At 47.4% G+C, this 12,991-nt stretch overlaps 1 long non-coding RNA gene across 1 annotated transcript; it reads right to left on the bottom strand.

The window, feature by feature from the left end:
- Positions 1-3,788: 3,788 nt before the first annotated feature.
- Positions 3,789-4,653, bottom strand: LOC127338285 (uncharacterized). The gene is made up of 2 exons (XR_007874268.2): positions 4,268-4,653; positions 3,789-4,151 (listed from the first exon to the last, which is right to left on the bottom strand). It is a non-coding gene; the product is annotated as an uncharacterized lncRNA (long non-coding RNA).
- Positions 4,654-12,991: the final 8,338 nt, after the last annotated feature.

The raw sequence follows: 12,991 nt of genomic DNA, 5'->3' as shown, positions 1-12,991 counted from the left end.
GGGGATGCCCCGGTGGTTCACCCCTGCATATATCAAGAAGACTCAAGCGTCTAAGCTTGGGGATGCCCAAGGCATCCCCTTCTTCATCGACAACATTATCAGGTTCCTCCCCTGAAACTATATTTTTATTCGGTCACATCTTATGTACTTTACTTGGAGCGTCGGTTTGTTTCTGTTTTTGTTTTGTTTGAATAAATGCTTGTGTGGGAGAGAGACACGCTCCGCTATTGCATATGGACAAGTATGTCCTTAGTTTCTACTCATAGTATTCATGGCGAAGTTTCTACTTCGTTAAATTGTTATATGGTTGGAATTGGAAAATGATACATGTAGTAATTGCTATAAATGTCTTGGGTAATGTGATACTTGGCAATTGTTGTGCTCATGTTTAAGCTCTTGCATCATATGCTTTGCACCCATTAATGAATAAATACATAGAGCATGCTAAAATTTGGTTTGCATATTTGGTCTCTCTAAGGTCTGGATAATTTCTAGTATTGGGTTGAACAACAAGGAAGACGGTGTAGAGTCTTATAATGTTTACAATATATCTTTTATGTGAGTTTTGCTGCACCGGTTCATCCTTGTGTTTGTTTCAAATAACTTTGCTAGCCTAAACCTTGTATCGAGAGGGAATACTTCTCATGCATCCAAAATCCTTGAGCCAACCACTATGCCATTTGTGTCCACCATACCTACCTACTACATGGTATTTCTCCGCCATTCCAAAGTAAATTGCTTGAGTGCTACCTTTAAAATTTCCATTCTTCACCTTTACAATATATAGCTCATGGGACAAATAGCTTAAAAACTATTGTGGTATTGAATATGTACTTATGCACTTTATCTCTTATTAAGTTGCTTGTTGTGCGATAACCATGTTTCTGGGGACGCCATCAACTACTCTTTGTTGAATATCATGTGAGTTGCTATGCATGTCCATCTTGTCTGAAGTAAGGGCGATTTACCACTAAAATGGTTAGAGCATGCATAATGTTAGAGAAGAACATTGGGCCGCTAACTAAAGCCATGATCCATGTTGGAAGTTTCAGTTTTGGACAAATATCCTCAATCTCATATGAGAAAATTAATTGTTGCTACATGCTTGTGCATAAAAGAGGAGTCCATTATCTGTTGTCTATGTTGTCCCGGTATGGATGTCTAAGTTGAGAATAATCAAAAGCGAGAAATCCAATGCGAGCTTTCTCCTTAGACCTTTGTACAGGCGGCATAGAGGTACCCCTTTGTGACACTTGGTTAAAACATGTGCATTGCGATGATAATCCAGGTAATCCGAGCTAATTAGGACAAGGTGCGGGCACTATTAGTACACTATGCATGAGGCTTGCAACTTGTAGGATATAATTTACATAACACATATGCTTTATTACTACCGTTGACAAAATTGTTTCTTGTTTTCAAAACCAAAGCTCTAGCACAAATATAGCAATCAATGCTTCCCTCTGCGAAGGGCCTTTTCTTTTACTTTTATGTTGAGTCAGTTTACCCATTTCTCTCTATCTTAGAAGCAAACACTTGTGTTAACTATGCATTGATTCTTACATACTTGCTTATTGCACTTGTTATATTGCTTTGCATTGACAACTATCCATGAGATATACATGTTACAAGTTGAAAGCAACCACTGAAACTTTATCTTCCTTTGTGTTGCTTCAATACCTTTACTTTGAATTATTGCTTTATGAGTTAACTCTTATGCAAGACTTATTGATGCTTGTCTTGAAAGTACTATTCATGAAAAGTCTTTGCTTTATGATTCATTTGTTTACTCATGTCATTACCATTGTTTTGATCGCTGCATTCATTACATATGCTTACAATAGTATGATCAAGGTTATGATGGCACGTCACTCCAGAAATTATCTTTGTTATCGTTTACCTGCTCGGGACGAGCAGGAACTAAGCTTGGGGATGCTGATACGTCTCCGACGTATCGATAATTTCTTATGTTCCATGCCACATTATTGATGATATCTACATGTTTTATGCACACTTTATGTCATATTCGTGCATTTTCTGGAACTAACCTATTAACAAGATGCCGAAGTGCCAGTTGTTGTTTTCTGTTGTTTTTGGTTTCAGAAATCCTAGTAAGGAAATATTCTCGGAATTGGACGAAATCAACGCCCAGGTTCCTATTTTGCCCGGAAGCATCCAGAACACACGAGAACCGCCAGAGAGGGGGCACATGGCCACCAAACCCTAGGCCGGCGCGGCCAAGGGGGGGCCCGCGCCCCCCTATAGTGTCGTCGCCCCGTTGACCTTCTGACGCCGCCTCTTCGCCTATATAAAGCCCCTGGACCTAAAACCTCGATACGAAAAAGCCACGGTACGAGAAACCTTCCAGAGCCGCCGCCATCGCGAAGCCAAGATCTGGGGGACATGAGTCTCTGTTCCGGCACGCCGCCGGGACGGGGAAGTGCCCCCGGAAGGCTCCTCCATCGACACCACCGCCATCTGCATCAACGCTGCTGTCTCCCATGAGGAGGGAGTAGTTCTCCATCGAGGCTCGGGGCTGTACCGGTAGCTATGTGGTTAATCTCTCTCCTATGTACTTCAATACAATGATCTCATGAGCTGCTTACATGATTGAGATTCATATGAGTTTTGTATCACAATTCATCTATGTGCTACTCTAGTGATGTTATTAAAGTAGTCTATTCCTCCTCCATGATGTATTGTTGGTAGTGTGTGCATCATGAAGTACTTGGTTTATGCTATGATTGTGATCTCTTGTAGATTATGAAGTTAACTATTACTATGATGGTATTGATGCGATCTATTCCTCCTTTCATAGTGTGAAGGTTATGGTGTGCATGCTATGTTAGTACTTGGTTTGGTTGTGTTGATCTATCTTGCACTCTAAGGTTATTTAAATATGAGCATTGAATTGTGGAGCTTGTTAACTCCGGCATTGAGGGTTCGTGTAATCCTACGCAATGGTGTTCATCATCCAACAAGAGTGTAGAGTATGCATTTATCTATTCTGTTATGTGATCAATGTTGAGAGTGTCCACTAGTGAAAGTCTAATCCCTAGGCCTTGTTCCTAAATACTGCTATCGCTGCTTGTTTACTGTTTTACTGCGTTACTACTGCTGCGTTACTACTGCTTGTTTACTGTCCTGGGCAAAGCACTTTTCTGGTGCCGTTGCTACTGCTTATTTACACCACCTGTATTTCACTATCTCTTCGCCGAACTAATGCACCTATTAGGTGTGTTGGGGACACAAGAGACTTCATGCTTTGTGGTTGCAGGGTTGCATGAGAGGGATATCTTTGACCTCTTCCTCCCTGAGTTCGATAAACCTTGGGTGATCCACTTAACACTACTAGGAAATGTACTACCGCCGGCGCCCCATAAACCCTTACCGCCGGCGTTTTCATGTTCGCCGGCGACCTCCTCGCCGGTGGTAACCCCTTACCGCCAGCGTTTTCCAAATCGCCGGTGGTAAGTGTCATTATCCCCGGCGCTTTTCTCAAATCGCCGGCGGTACTGGCTTAGCACCGGCGTCTTACCAATTCGCCGGGGGTAATTGGCTGCACCGCTGGCGATTCCAATTTCGCCAGAGGTATAGTTTAGGAGCGCCGGTGGTATTGATCACAGGATTAAAAAAATAAAACTCGAAAAGTAATGTATATACACTAGAATACACACCAGAATACAGACCAGAATACACAGTACATACACAAGAATACACACATCAAAGTATAACACAGATATTACTAGAAATACAGCCAGATACACAGTTATATAGAAAGTCCCAAATGTTCACAACATGCATGCATTAATAAGACAAGTTTAGATAGTAGATAGTTGACCATAACATCACGACTCGAAGTAGCACATGTTACAGAAATACATATAAGTCCAGTGTCGATGACCTAGCTAAACAACAATGACATAATAAACTAGAGAGACGGTGGCGGCAAGCATCATCACGATGAAAGGGGTCCTCCACATCTCCCTCCTCTGTCCCGCTCGAAAGTTGGCGTATCGAGTTTCCGCCTCCTCCAAAGTGGTGTACCCCTTGTAGCTGTTGCCGCTGAAACGGTGGACCTGCCTCCTACAGTCTTCCCAGTCCTCGTAGACTCCAGGAACCCTGCCGTGGTAGACGACATAGTACGTCATCTATGCAAACACACAACAAAGAAATGTAAGTTGTTAGTACATCCATAGAGAGAGATATAACATATAGGTGTGCAAAAGAACAAACATAAAAAATACTTATGTAATTTATGACTAACATTTGCAGGACACAAAAGTTTTTGACTCAAGTCTACTTCGGCGGGAAGGGACGGATGCCCTCGAGCGTGTTGAATGTTCTCTCGTCACATCCATCTTCTAATCGGCCTTCTATCTCGGAATTAGAAAGTGCGGAGGCATAGTTGAACAAGCCACCATTCATGATGACATCCCTCCAGAGTATTGTGCAAATGGTCCGCTGGATGGCACGGAAGTCGCCTCTCACGTTTTCATCGGTGGTGTCCGCCATGTTCACGAACTTCCCCTGCAGAGCAGATGGCAACAAGAGATCGTTCTGAGACCTTACAACCGCCCTCATCTGTAGGATGGCAAACCATGCCTCCATCCCATTGTCATCCACCGATTGCTTTAGGCAGGGGAACTTGGTTATGTGGTTGCACACATGGCAACCCTTGACTTTCTTCTCATGCCTGAGTTTGTTGACGCCAACCTCAGCTATGAAGCCGCTGAGGGCTTTATCAAGTGTAGACTTAAGGTCGGTGAAGTCTTTCTCCTTATCAAGCCCGGAGTCGAGATAAGTGACATGGGAATGATACGGGTGAAAGAGGAGGAGGGTGCAATACTTGAAACTGCGCAAAATGGAAATAAACCATCATACTCAGCTATTAAGGAAATTCATGAAAGAATGTAATATAGGGTACTTTAGTAACCAAATACTTACTCGCGGAAATATGGTATGACAAAGCAATTCTTATCCTTGTTTAACACCAAGAAATTCTTGATATAGTTGGCGAGAAACGCTTGTTCGGTCTGGGCGACAGTTGGAGTCATGTAGTAGGGGTCCATGATAGCGATGTGCGTTGTGTTCTCCATGGCGATATCGTGCGCCATGCTGAGCGATATGAGGCGGACCAAGCTTCGGTCTAGCTGTTGCATGTGCAAGAGCCTGAAGATGTCTTCGTACCGAATGAATATCAAGTCCGCAGGGTATGTGTTGACAAAGCCAAAGCCAATGGGCACCTTGGCGATCAAAATCGGGTACGATGGATTTCTATCTTGAAGAAGTAGCTTCTCCTTTGTTAGAATAGCATCATGCACGCTCCTCATATCCGGCGTCAACTTGTTGACATAGTGTGCCGGCAGCATCGGCTCGCCTAAGTGATGCAACTTCCTCCACGGGGTCAGCAACTTGTCATTAACCACTATCTTGCTTGCCGCAACATCTCCCGACTTCTTCCGCTTCCTGCCCTTCTTCTTACTGCAACTGGGAGCGGCGTTTTGTTTCATACCTTCCGTGGTCGCACCAAGGAGTGTCCTCGGGGTAAGCCCAACTCGGGGCAGAGCGGTGAAGGCGGTAGTGTCCTCCTGCTCGGGCGTTTCTTGTGAAAGGAACAACTTCTTCTTTAGGATATGACCGGCGGGTGGCTTGTAAGGAGAAACCGCGTCGGCGTCGAGCTCGGCGATGAACGTATCAATGGGAGCTTGATCGATGTCCAACGCCTTGTCGTGCTGACTCTCGTGCGGACTATCGGGCTGACTATCGGGCTCAAATTGATCATAAGCCGGTGGAGCACTGGCCCTGCCTTTGCCTGCCGTCAAAGCAGTCGTTGGAGCTGGGACCTTGGCTTGGCTCGGGGCATCCGTTGCATCCTGAGGAGTGACCATGCCATAGCTTGCCTCCGAACCTGAGGCGGTGTTCAGCCGAATTAGGGCTTTCGGCCATAGAAGGATGTGATTCTTGAGGTCCCCGAGAGTGAGCGGGGTTTCCATTTCCGGGGGTTGATAAGGAGGATGGAGGTCTTGGCATCCCGGTAACGACCGGTTCACGCGAACCCGGCTCACGCTATCATCCATCCTGGCGAAGTGGAAAATCCGCTGTGTTGGCAGGATGACACTGCCGCTCGCTACAGCCTTCAACTTGTTGTCCACATTCAGTAGCAAGGTGCAAGGAGTCGCGTTCGCCTGTGAAAACATGTGTAGGTCAGAGAGGGGCGACGACAAAGTAACTAATTTGTAGAGCTTGAGAGACTAAATTAATTACCGTGAGGGCGTCGAGCTCGGCCCGCGTTGAAGGACCGAGGCTAGGCATGCAGGTGACTGAGGGGCTAGTACTGGGGCCCCCCAGGTCCGGCGAATCCTCTCTAGCGCCGACATTGCCGGCGGGTGGAGTCACCAAGTTGGGTGTGCATTGAGCGTGTCTAGTTGGAGGCCGGTTGTCCGAGTTGCTGGCGCCTAGGCTGATAACCGGCATCGGTCCCTTACCGCCGGCGTCGAAGTAATTCTTCATCGACAGCACAAGATCAGGGATGATTTCATTGACCCTGTTGGCCAGCGCGTCATCGACCTTGCTAGCAACCTCGGCAGTGACGCGTTGCTGAACCTTGGCACTGACGCGTTGCTCCATGGTTGTTTCCAAGTCGGCCACCTTTTTCAGAAGAGCCTCGTGCTCCCGGTCCTTCTGGGCCTGCCGCGACTCCCTAGTGCTTGCAGGCACGTCCAAGCCATAGTCGGCAAGCTTGCGACCTCCTCCGGCGCCGGGGACACGGTGGGGCTTGTCCAAAAGCGGCCGCGCCTTCACGTTGTTCAGACCCCTGATAAAAGGCGTGTCCCACGGGACTTTGCCAGTCGACGTCTGGGACGAGGAGCCAACTGATTCGGCGGCTGCTTGTTCCGTGAACTGCCAGAAGTAACATGAACAATTTTAGAATGTAATGGACTTGGTGAGCAGTATCAAATTAATAAGCTGGTAAATTGCTTACCACTGCTTTCTCTAGTGCCATCACCTTGGCGTCGGCGACCAACTCAACTCCCACCACCACATCAGGTTTCGTGACACGTTTCCCAGCCAATTCTCTATGGTATCGGGACCTGAGATATGCCCTGAAGAGTGGGTCTTTGTACTTGGCAAAAGGGGGCTCGAGGCCAGCATTTATGTAGGCCTGGTCCTCCTTGTCCCATATCGGCTGCTTGCCTTCGAAGCCACGGCAACCGAGATTGTGGTGACCGATGTTCTTATCCGCCAGCTCCTTTCCCCAGGTCGATTGTCGTTTGGTGTACTCGAGCTCCTCGTTTTCCAAGAATTTATTATACTGCTCCAGCGTCATCCGCGGGAAGTGGCGCTGGATCTCTTCCCAAGTCTCATTGTCACCAAGCATCCCCCTCAGCATGGTTTTATAACCGCTGAGGTTCTTGGAGAACTTAGAGAGGGCTCGTCTGTTCACGATGTTATCCTTGGGATCCTCGTTCCTGTATTCCACAGGGAACTCATACCGTGCGTGCAGCCGCGCAAGGAGTTGGGCCTGCAGATGCTGCTTCTTCTTGGTTCGGAGTTTCGTCTCGTTGACGTCGATGACGTCCCGAAGGATTGCTCCCAGTTGGAGGCCGTACCCCTTCGCCACGTGGTTGGGCTCAGTAGGAATACCGGTCTTGGCGTCCACCGCGGTGATTATGTCGCGAGTGGTGCCGACCCTGTTTGGGCGCCGCTGCTTACGTTTCCTCTTGGCCTCGGTAGTAGTATCCGAGCTACCCCCGGCAACGCCACTGTCGGTGGTCTCATCGGCAGCGGCCCTCTCATCCTCACCATCGTTGTCCATCTCAGCATCCTCCTCCTCCGAGGACTCGTCATCGCTGCCTGGAAGTTCCTCCAGCTGATCCGAGACCATGAGCCTGTAGTGCTCATCCAACTTCCGCTGAGAAGACCCGTCAACGTCTTCGTTGGGGTCTGCAGAAGACGACATCGCTAGCTAGAGAATAATAGCATCAAAAGTATAGTAAGTACTACTGTAAGTGTTTGAGCCATAGTAAGTACTATTTGTTCATATGCAATGAAACTGAATGAAACTGAATGAATGAGCTTATGCAAGTACCATCACAACATAAATTTCTACCAAATTTGACATATCAAAAGAGTAAACTGAGTCACATGAGCAATTGCCACACTAGAACATGTAATATACGTGTACTTGCATTCCATGCCTAATGTTGCAGTTTAGTCTAAATATGAACACCAAACCAAGAGACCTAGAGCACATGAGCACCAGATGTAATTGACCTATTTTTAATTTGACAAAACCAAAGAACCTAGCTAGACTAGTTAGTACACTGCCAATCTAGAAGCAAGACAATGCCATGCGAAAATTCGGCATGACCTTTGCTAAAAATGGTCATGCCGGAGTGCCCGAAATTCGCCGGAACGGAAGTTAATCGACATTCCGGCGAAACATAGACACTCAATGTGTACCTGCAGTTCCCCAGTTCCCCAGAGCACAATAACATTTTTTTTAGATTCACAGGATGAACAGCTCCCCAGTTCCATTTTCATTCAAAATGAAACCAAGTCTCGAGTGCAGAAAACCATAGTTGCAAAAGACAGATCAAGTTTTGACCAGAGCCGAAGCTAACAGACCAATTATAGGGATGCCCCTGGGGCACAACACTGGTTACAAAACAAGATTACTGCTTTTACAATCACCACTCGCAAAAACTGAGCCACAGCAAAACTAAAATCTGACGAACAAGCAACAACTACAAACTGTTGAACAGCCACTGAGCGCCTTAGCTTCTTCTCAACACCTCATAGAGCACAATATCATCATTATATAATAACAAGGGGAGATGGATATGCTGTTAAAAATGCAGTAGGGTATCATGACTCGATTATTAGTACTTACTAATCATGACTCGATTGAACTAAATACAGTAGGGTATCTCTATTTTTATGGTATTATTGTATCCTACAATAAGGCACTCAAGCAGCAAAACCATCTTACTAGAAGGCATGATAGGGCACACTGAATAAAACACAATTTTTTGCTTATCTTTTGGAAGATTTGATTCCCAATCATCAAAATTACACGGTTAAAAGTAAAATAAAGCAAAGATCATTCTGAGGCAGCACATATAATTGAAGGTCTCTGCAGCACCTTTAGATAACAGAAAAATGGACAATGCCCTAGGACAAACTGAATCCTTATTATTCCGTGACAGCACATATAATTCAATGCCCTTATTATTTACTGTTTGATTTCAGCGTTGAGGGATGATAATGAACTCTGACTGAAAGTAAACCACTCCTTTGGTCGACTATGGATCATTCTGAATGTTTACAGATGTCCTTGTACATTTTGGCTAGCAGAATAATTTTCATATTATTAATTTTGTGTTTACAAACGAGATTTCTACCAGTTGTTCGGTGTCAGATACCACACTAGTATTCTCCATGACATGTACACGAAAATGCTGCTAATTCGGCTCCAATGCGATGAACGATTTGTTTAAAGCGTAGAACATTAATCCCATTTCCGAAACTCTGAGATTGCATTTGTATAACGGATCAATCGGGTGGGGGTAACCGCAAAAGGATTACCTTGACTGAGACGGTGGGGTGGACCTGGTGGTGCTCGTAGAGGACGGAGCGGAGAGCGGAGCCGCCCGGCCGACCGATCGGAGGTGGGGGAGAGGTAGCACCAGGGGGCGGGAGGTGGAGCCGGTGCTAATTCGCCACTCGTTGCAGCAGGCGAGGAGCGGCAGTGGGGGAGGCCGGCGGTGGCGGGTCGAGCTGCGGCAGGGGAGAGAGAGGGCGCTCGATCTGATGCGGGACAGCAGCTCCGACGTCGAGAAGAGGAGGGGAGGGGCCGGGGGCGAGCTCAACGGACGGCCGGCGCGTGGGGGTGAGCTACGTGGGAGGTGGGCGGGCTGGAGCGCGCGTGGGAGCTCGGCGGCGGCGTGTGGGAGCTCGGCGGCGGCGTGTGGGCATTGGTATTTGGGGGGAACGATGACAGACGCGAGGATCGACCAAAACGACTAAGTCGTGGAGACTTTACCCCCGGCGTTTTGCGGTAAACGCCGGCGGTAACGTTTGAGCCACTAACAGGTGGGCCCAAGTGCGTTTACCACCGGAAAAATCGAGCAATTCGCCGGGGATAACAGGTGTCTATGTATTAATTCCGTAAACCCTCGTAGTTATACAGAATCGATTCGATAGCGCAGTGGTTCGGCCAGTCGCTTCTGCACAGCCGAAGCCCCCCGGGTTCGAATCCCTTTGGGTGCAAAAAAGGCACCATTTTTGCACTTTTCTTAAGACCTTTTTTTATTGTTTCTAGTTATTTAGATAAATTGTAAAGTCCTTTGGCAACTTTTTTTTCTTTTCTTAAGACCTTTTTTTATTGTTTCTAGTTATTTAGATAAATTGTAAAGTCCTTTGGCAACATCCGATAAAAAACCAAGACATAAAAAACCAAGACATAAATTTAGGATAAATTGCGAGACATAAATTGATGATTTTAATTCTTGAATGACTTCAAAGTCCTTTCGAGGATATCCGATAAAAAACCAAGACATAAATTTAGGATACACTTGAGAAGAACAAATGGTTGTTCGAGAGATAATTATTATAAATACACAAATGACTTCAAAGTCCCTTCCGCTTGGTCCTTGTGACCCCACCGGTATCGTCGCGACTCCTTGTGTACGGAGGAACACTTGACCTAGGTAGCGTCGTCCTTCTTCTTCTTAGTGTGTAGGTTCTATCATCTTCATCGGGTTCTTCCATCATTGGGTCTCCGACGAGGCCGTCGAAGTCTTGCTCGTCGGCAACTCCATCCATTCCGACGAGGGCCCTTTTTCCTCTCCTTACGACAACACGGCTGGGCCTTGACGGGTCAGTTATGAAGAAGCATTGCTCGACGTGCTTAGCCAATACCCAAGGCTCATTTTGCGCGGTGGGGTTCTTGGTCTTGGATTTGGGGGGCAGTCGCATGGTGGTGACATACGCATCTTCTTTTGTGACGTCCGTAGCCCATCTGACACGAAACATCGGTAGCTTCTCCCCGACGTAGTCGAGCTCCCAGATTTCCTCGATCCTTCCGTAGTACCTTTTCTTCTCTTCACCCGTGTACGATTCCATCATCACGCCCGAGTTCTGATAGTCGCTTTTTTTGTCTCTCTCCTCTGTGGAGAATGTGTAACCGTTGATGTCGTATTTCTGATAAGTCATGAGGTTGGCGGCGGGCCCATAAGACAAGGCCAATATCATTTTGTCTACGTCGCTTGCCATTGGTGGGGGATTGGCATCAATCTGGTCTTTGAACCAGCTCGCGAAAGAGGAGTTGTGCGCTCTAAATACCTCTTGTTCCGTCATCGGCTTGTCAGCCCTGCTCTTGATCATGTTTATGTGCTGATCCACCCAAGGCTCTACCTCATTCATGTGTTGTAGTGCTACTAAGTGGGCCCTGTTAAAGTCTGTTCTCCTATCATCTTGATCGGCGTCGAGTTCCCTCCTGCCAGCGTTGTGGCCTACTCCCTCGAATCTGCCGAGGTGCTTGTTGGCGGGCAATCCAACCGGACGTGGGTCGTCCTCGTTTAAATAATTCTTGCAGAAAGAGATGCACTCCTCGGTGAGAAAGTCCTGGACGATGCTTCCATCCGGATGTGCCCTGTTACGAACGTATCCTTTGATGAAGCCGTTCATTCTTTCTAACGCCATCATGTTGTGAAGGAACGCGGGCCCGAGATCCGCGATATCGTCCACTATATGCACCAGCAGATGGACCATGATGTCAAAGAATGCGGGCGGGAAGTACATCTCCATCTCGCATAGGATGGTGATGATCTCTTCCTGCAGCCTCCCGAGTTTCTTGACGGTTATCGACTTTCAAGTGATGACGTCGAAGACGTTACACAGGTCAGTCAGCGTCGCACGAACGTGCGGTTCCATTATCCCTCGGATAGCAACCGGAAGTATCTGCGTCATCATGACATGACAGTCATGAGACTTCATCCCGCTGAAGATTTTTTTCGTCGGGTCCAGCCATCTGCGTATCAGCCCCGCGTAGCCTAGGGGAAATTTGACTTCTAGTAGGCACTTGAAGAATTGTTCGAGCTCATCGGGATTTAGAGTGAAGCAGGAGGGGCGAGGAGTTTCGCGCTGCTTGGCCACCCTTTTGCGTTTGCGACCATCCGTCTCCTCCTCCTCGGTTTCCTGGTCAACCTGGGCGAAATGAAGCTCTTTTCTGATATCAAGGGCCATCAGGTCGTGTCTTGCTTTCGACCCGTCTTTGGTCCTCTCCGGCATGTTGAGCACAGTGCCAAGCAAGCTCTCGCACACGTTCTTCGTGATATGCATGACATCAAGGCTATGAGGCGTACCGAGGATCTTCCAGTACGGCAAGTCCCAAAACACGGACCTCCTTTTCCATACCCCCAAGAGCGGCCCGGGTTCCTTTTTCTTTCTCTTGTCTCCTTTCTTCCGCTTCTGGATCTTTATCTTACCCGCCGGAGGGCAGTCTTTCCAGTTTTTCAACAGAGTATCTATCTCTTCGCCGCTTCGCCTAGGTGGAGGTCCCTCGACCTCATCCTTCCCATTGAACAGGTCTCCACGCTTCCTCCACGGGTCATTCTTGGGAAGCCACATTCGATGCCTCATGTAGACGGTTTTTGAAGACCCGGGATCCTTACCCAGCTGTAAAAATGGCGTCTTTTCCATGCACCTCACACATGCCTTGTGTCCGTGGCACACCTGGCACGTGATATATCCGTATCCAAGATAGTCCTGCACCGTCGTCAACAGTGCGGCTTTCATACGGAAAGTTTCTTGTCCGTAGGCGTCCCAAGTTTCTGTCCCTTCCTCCCACAGAGTGACTAGCTCCTCCTTCAATAGCTCCAGATACAGGTTGATATCGCTCCCTGGCTGCGTCGGCCCTTGGATTAGCATACTCATGTGTATGTACTTCTTCTTCAGCATAGCCATGGAGGGAGGTTGTACATCC

Source organism: Lolium perenne, chromosome 3 (genome assembly GCF_019359855.2).
Source record: "Lolium perenne isolate Kyuss_39 chromosome 3, Kyuss_2.0, whole genome shotgun sequence".
Classification (NCBI taxonomy): Eukaryota; Viridiplantae; Streptophyta; class Magnoliopsida; order Poales; family Poaceae; genus Lolium; species Lolium perenne.
The sequence above is the reverse complement of the archived record's forward strand: the minus strand, read 5'-3'. Positions and strand labels throughout refer to the sequence as shown.